Source organism: Solea solea, chromosome 12 (assembly GCF_958295425.1).
Source record: "Solea solea chromosome 12, fSolSol10.1, whole genome shotgun sequence".
NCBI classification, from domain to species: Eukaryota; Metazoa; Chordata; class Actinopteri; order Pleuronectiformes; family Soleidae; genus Solea; species Solea solea.
This window is the reverse complement of record NC_081145.1, coordinates 13,630,307-13,637,728: the sequence shown is the minus strand read 5'-3', so window position 1 is coordinate 13,637,728 and position 7,422 is coordinate 13,630,307. Positions and strand designations below refer to the sequence as shown.

The following is a 7,422-nucleotide window of genomic DNA, read 5'->3' as shown; positions in this document are numbered from 1 at the left end:
CGTTAGTGTATAATACACATATCCTGCCTGTCGGCAAGCTCATGTATATTCACTCTTGCAGATGGCTGCCACTCTCAGGAAAGCAGGAAAAGAACAAACCACTGTGACCCTTTCAGAGTAGCATATTGGTTTGCAGATTGACATTTGAGATGCATTTTCTCTTGTTTTGTTGTGTGACCCTTTAACATTTAAGATTTCATTTCAAAATCCAGTGTGTAGAATTGGATGGTGACCAGCGGTTAAGTTGTCGATTGCAGTCACTTGAATACCCTTCACCTCCATGTCCCTCTCCAAGCTTGTTGGACCCAAAACAAATAAAAACATTCATAGATTTAATACAGCATATAGCAGCGGCAGATTCATTATGAATATTATATTCCATCTCTGCTACAAATCCTAAAACACCAGACCCGATTATTATTCAGCTAGAGTTTATAATAAAATCACAGATGCACTCCTTAAATGCAGCAGTGATGCCTGTGTGAATCCTGATATTGCAAAGGTGTGCATGCCTGTCATAACAGAAGTCATATCATCTGAAAATGTAGTGATTTTTTTAATAGTTAAAGAAAGTGAACTATTCAAATAAAAATGCCAAACAAGTATCTGAATATAAATGTGTATTAGAATTTGAGTTCTTGTTCTACACATGCTTATATTTACAGAGTTAAAACCCAAATAAAATGTATGTATATACTACTACTACTGTTATGGGAATTACGTACCTCATGTAATACATGAAGACAAATGTTCAATGCAACCTATGTGACCTGAGACCATTGACACTTTGCTAATGTAACTGTTTGATGCGACTTGTGACAAGTGACCATTTGTATTGTTTTAGGAACTGTTTGATGTGACTTGTGAATAGAGACAAAAGGGCCAGCGAGATAACAAACCCTGCAGAGGCGGGGGTCTGCACTTTATGGCAGGGCGATAGCTGACCCATTGAGACAGATAAATACCTTGCGATTCCTACAAGACAGGGAGTCTTCACGTTGTAACTGATCCTGTGTGTTGCTTTGTGAATGCTCCTCTTGTACAAGATTAAAACCCTTGTTTGGACACTGAGCTGACTTCCGATCTCCTTCCTATGGATCTCAATTCTTTTGACAACTTGGCGCCCAACGTGGGGCCCCAATATCTGTCGCTCTCTTCACATCAACGGACTTGAAGACCTTGCAAGGCGGAGGTATAAAAAAAGAAATCCTCCTAGAAGTCCTCCACCACAGGGCTCTTAAAGCTCTGTTTTGGTCAGGGAGGCCAGGTTCTGTGAAGAGTGGGACAGTGACGGGGCCAACCAAGGAGGTTGAGACGGATCAGCCAGACAAACATTGAGTCAGGGACTCAAATCATCAAAAGGGTAAGAAACAACCATTTCTAAATTTAAAAACAAATTCAGCTCAAAAGTAACAACAGTTAGTTGAATATGCGGTGCCAGTAACGAAAGAAACTGTAAGTCATGGTATTCTTCTACTGAAGTGAAAATTGAGCATAGCAATTCGGCAGATAAAAAGTAGCAACAGTAAGTTTGAATATGCGGTGCCAGTAACGAAAGAAGCTGTAAGTCATGGTATTCTTCTACTGAAGTGAAAAAACCGGTACAGAAACGGATCGATCCTAGCTCATTTAAAATAGATAAAAAGCAAGTCAGGGACTTGGGGGAGCAGAACTCTCTTAGATTTAAAAGCAAGTCAGGGACTTGGGGGAGCAGGACTCTCTTAGATTTAGGGCAGGGACCTAAAAATGATTACTGTCTTTGGAAGGACAAGGTTTAAACTAATCCCTCAGGGCTGAGAAAACAACAGGCGTCGGGGTCTGGGACCCAAAGCAAGTCAGGGACTTGGGGGAGCAGAACTCTCTTAGACAAACCGGTAAAATATATAGATCAAATTTCCGCTAATAAGTAACAACAGTTAGTTGAATATGCGGTGCCAGTAACGAAAGAAGCTGTAAGTCATGGTATTCTTCTACTTAGTGAAAATTTAGCATAGAATTGGCAAACTTAGGATACAAACTCTTTTAAAGTCGACATATATATTGTGTGTTAAATGTTGTCTTGTGTTGTTTTGTGTTTTGTGATGTTTTAATGTGTGCGCCATGGCTTTGTGTTGTTTTATGTGCCTGGTGACATAGGCTCAGGCTGCAGAGTGTTTGTGGGGAAAAGCTGTTTTGACAAGAGGTCATTGCAGGCTGTGAAGCCACAAGGGCTGCTGATGGAGAGATGGTCCTTTTTCAGTGAAAAGCAAAATACCAAATTTTATTTGGGATTTGTTCCTGATAGTGGATGCATTGTTAAAAACAAGAATAGATAAATAAATAATAATGATAATGGTAATAATGATAATAATAAAATAAAATTGAATAAAATAGAGTTGAAGGACATTTAATTATTTAATTTAGGCTATAGTTAATAATATAATAGGATTAAATTGGTTCTACGAGCTGACTCCTTGTGGTGAATGAGACCAGCTGTGTTGGTGGGGGGAGACTCACACACAGTGACAGAGAGAAGGGGAGTGTCAGATACAAAAGTAAATTTCATAGGAAAAACTAGAATTGAGCAAGAACCAAAATAATAGATTGGAGGTTTGATTAAAATATATAAATAATTATTATAATAATAATAATATATATAAAAAAAAAAAAGGAACCTTAAAATAAAAGTACGAATAAAATTGAAGGTAATTTTTATATCAAAATGGGAAATGGTAATAGTTGTTATAAATGTTGTGTTGAACCTGACGAGGTTCAATATGAAGGTGATGCAAAACGAATGGGCCAAAAGGCACTAGATAATGTAAAGTATATAAAAAGATGGGAAAATAAATATGGATTTAGATGAAAATTACAGGTAGAAGAATGTAAAAAAACTGGTAGAAAAGATAGAGGTAAAGTCAAAGGGAAGTAAGAAGAGGCAGATAAATTGATAAAAGAGAGGATGAAGAAAGGAAAAGACAGGAGAAAGAGGAAAAAGAAAATGATAAAAAAAAAAAGTAATAAACTTTTTTCCTGTTTTGTACTCCAACTGAGATAAACAGGAGGATGATGATTATGTGCCTCTGGGTTCCCATCTCAACCCTCCCCCGTACGTCAACCCTCAACTACCATCGCCCCCTGCACAGAACTCCGCTCCAGCCCTTCACCCTCCTCTCTCTGCTCCTACTCTCTCCACTCCAACACAGACAGAAAAAACCATAGAAGATCCAAAAACAACACATTCTGGTAAGTGGTATAATTCTTATAACCCTCCTAACATGCCAATACTCTCTCCTCCAAAGAAGTCAGTGATTTAAATGTGGAAGGAGAAGAAATGTATCCAATGATAGAAATGCCCAACCCGAGAGCTTGGGATGGACAGGATGCAACAATGTTAACCATGGAGGCTGGAGGGGGAGAGGCAGAGGAGCTGGAGGGGTAGAGGCAGAGGAGCAGGACGGGGAGGACAGAGATTTGGAGATGAGAGCTGCTATAACTGTGGCAAATTTGGACATTGGGCTCAAAGGTGTCCCGCTCTAAAGGGCAGGACACACAGAGGCTGGTGGGAAAGAGGAAGAGGAGGAGGAGGAGGAGGGGGACCCAGACGAGTTGATGATTCATCGGCGCTACTAGTCAATAAACCAGGTCATGCACTCACACACACATACATACCAGAACACAGAAGATGAGGAGGAAGAAGAAGTATGTACACTAGAAAACACTGAAGTATTTTTGAGTATGAACCAAAAGCCATAGTCACCCTGTTGGTTAATAATCATAAAACTTGTTTTCTATGCGATACTGAAGCATGCAAAATAATAATTGGAGAAGATGAATGCGGTAGTAAATTACCACTTCAACACTGTAAATGTATGAAGGTGAGATCTGTAACAGGACACATAGTCACAAAGCCACTTAGTCGACCTGTGTCGATTACTGATCTGAGAACATAATAATTTGTTTAAATTTGTTATAATATTGAGTCATGGGATTACCCATGTCTCAACAGGAGGGATGGTATCTACAATAGATAAACATATTTACTAAAAATGTGTGCCTAATGTATTCTAAGCACAATGCTCAAGGCAGACTAGTCAATAAAACCAGATCCAGCACCCACAGGAGGGCCAATTAATCCAGGAGATTGGGGGTTGGTGAAGTGGTCAGCTTCACACTGGGAAGGGCCCTATAAACTACTACTGTCGACACCTACAGCAGTACACATAGCTGAAAGACAGACAATGGATCACACACTTCAAAAGAGAACAACCCTATCTGTAGAGTAAGAAAAAATTCAGGTTTCAAAGAACCTCTGATTGGATGGCTTTGGAAAATGGGCAGGTTCTATACGTTATCTGTAGCTGTGATGATTGATATTCTAATCACTTGTGGATTTTGTATTCCTGTTTGAGAGGACTGTTACAGAGACTCAGGACACCGCTTTAAGAAAAAAAAAAACAACAACAAAAAACTATGCTGCATGAAAGAGTCCCCACCACCGATGACCGCCGAGAGGACTACAAGAATGCAGCACCAGAAAATGTTACATCTGATTTGACTAATGATGATCTATATGGTACAATGTGTGATGAAGATAAGAACAACATGGTTTAAGAAAATTTTGTTTATGTGTTTATTCTACCGATTATGATGGTACTACAGGAAATCTAGAAGTTGTAGTGTTCTGAATTGGTCCCCATTGAATTCGTTTTGGGATAACAATATAATCAAGATGTTTTTGAATGTATCTTTAATGCCTTGTCAAATGGAGTACCTGCGTGTGGTTGCCGGGGCAGCGGGACCGTGAGAGAGTTTCCCTATCTAGAAAGAAAATGGTTAATTGGAATGTTTTGAACTGCTCGATAGGGTTTTCGCTCTCACACTCTACAACATTTGTTATAATTATGCTTAAGCATAAACAGGAGGGATATGTTATGGGAATTACGTACCTCATGTAATACATGAAGACAAATGTTCAATGCAACCTATGTGACCTGAGACCATTGACACTTTGCTAATGTAACTGTTTGATGCGACTTGTGACAAGTGACCATTTGTATTGTTTTAGGAACTGTTTGATGTGACTTGTGAATAGAGACAAAAGGGCCAGCGAGATAACAAACCCTGCAGAGGCGGGGGTCTGCACTTTATGGCAGGGCGATAGCTGACCCATTGAGACAGATAAATACCTTGCGATTCCTACAAGACAGGGAGTCTTCACGTTGTAACTGATCCTGTGTGTTGCTTTGTGAATGCTCCTCTTGTACAAGATTAAAACCCTTGTTTGGACACTGAGCTGACTTCCGATCTCCTTCCTATGGATCTCAATTCTTTTGACAACTACTATTACTACTACTACTACTACTACTACTACTATTACTAATTCTTCAAATAAAACATAAGCTTTTACTGGGTAAAGCCTTGTGTAATACTTATTTCTGTCTTTGACTGACTGCTGAGAAGAGAGATCTCATTTTAATTCAGTCGCTTCTGTGTTTTCCTCATCCAAATCTACCCAAAGAGTTCATCTTTTTTATTTCTGAGACACTGGTCGTGTTTTGCATGTTCCCCCTTTGATAATGGCTTTGATCCTGTTTTTCATTGATTACTCTCAGATGAGTCACCCTGATAACACAGTGCAGGCAATTCATCTTTCCACCACACACTGTGGGCCCTTTGTTGCAGGCAATGTGGGTGCACGAGCGTGCATGTGTGTGAGTTTCTGCCTCCTGCGTATGAATGACACCCGTGCAGCACACAGTGTGTGTGTGTGTGCGTTTGTTTGTGAATGTGCAGTATGTCTCAGTGCATCTCCATACAAACTGCATGCTTGTACAGTGACGTCTTAGTCACTGCTTCACAAACCCCAGCCTCTGCAGTAACAGGAGCCTCATTTTCTGCTTCACCAACAGGAAAGTATAGGCTGTGTGAAAGAGACAAATACCCAAGTCGTTTGGAAATCACATTAATGAGCCATGTGATCTCCAAATACAACCAATAAAGGCTCGTGATAAGTCCTTCCACCATATCGATGATCTTTGGCTAATTTTCTGGCTGCAAATCTATATCAAATACCGTTGGCAACATGATAACGGTGTGACCCCACATAGAACTATTCTGTGGAAGAAGTTAAATTCAGGGGAGTTTTGGGGTCACCTTTCTCTTGTGCTTGCATTCTGTTTCCATCATCGTCTTCCTTTTCTTGTGTTTGCAGTTTATTTGATCAGTTTTACTTTATGATAACCTTTATTTTCTTTCCTTTGTCCTGCTGGCTTTCCTCATGCTGCCTCTGTTATTGTATCCATTGTAATGTATATTTCTTCTGATAAAGCTTTAGTATTATTATTGTTATTATTATTATTATTGTTATTGTTATTATTATAATCATTATTATTATTATAAGGTTGTACGCAGCATGCATGCTTTATATATGCTCAATGTCTCCTTCTCTGTTTTTGGTATATTTCTGGGTGCAACGTTACAGTGCCACATACAGGCCTGGCATATGTACTACAGCTATGTACTTTTTGGAGGGTTTTGTGGGGATTAAGACTAAGTTCTTGAAACGATGCAGTGTTTACAAAAAACGTTTTAAGGACGAGAAAAGAAGAAAAAACAAAGATACGGCCTCATTTGGTTTCTAGCTGTAACTGTGGTTTGGAAAATGAGTTGCTTCTCAGTTCAAAGTGGCAGGAGTGAGGACAATCCTTGCTCTGTCAAGAATTAGAGGCACCTCTGCAAATAGGCCAGTGTGTAATGCCTGAGGGTGGGAGTTTCACCGAGGCTGGGATTTCCGTGTAAATAAACAGTATGGGGGTCTCAGTGGGTTGAGAGCCCCCTCCCCCTGGGGTTTGGCTTGGCCTTTTGTTGCCTTTAATCCAAGCACTCTCTATTGAAAAGCATGAGGGGGTGCCTGGCTGAGATTAGGCCGCCAGCTCTTGTGTGTGCTTGAGTTTCTCACAGACTGCCTCCATACTTTTGGAAATAACACAGTTATCCCACATCTTCAAGGTGGCTGACAAGAATGACAAGTAAGGCAACTGCTGGGCAATCTCAGACCTTAACATGACAAAATGACCTTAGCGTTCTCACATTGCAGTCAGTGTGAATCACTGCTGGTTTTATCACAAGATAAACCACTCCTAATAACATCACAAGCACAAAGATTCAAAACAGAAAACTGAAAGAGAGAGAGGCATTTTTATTTTTACTGCAACATGGAGCGTGACAATGACAACAAAAAACAAAACATACAAAGCAAAACATATTCAGTTTTAGATTTCAGCCTCTACACATCAAAAACATTTAGATCCAAAACTACATAATGGTGAACATATGTTGGACTATATACAACCTCTCTGTCAGGCTTATAAAGACCATACAAGTGAAAAGACTCAATATATCCTCGTGACAACTTTATTTATGTAACACCATGCAAAACTG

General features: G+C 39.7%; 1 long non-coding RNA gene across 1 annotated transcript; it reads left to right on the top strand.

The window, feature by feature from the left end:
• Nucleotides 1–712: 712 nt before the first annotated feature.
• On the top strand, nt 713–5,274 carry LOC131470604 (uncharacterized). The gene is made up of 2 exons (XR_009241903.1): nt 713–1,363; nt 3,034–5,274. It is a non-coding gene; the product is annotated as an uncharacterized LOC131470604 (long non-coding RNA).
• Nucleotides 5,275–7,422: the final 2,148 nt, after the last annotated feature.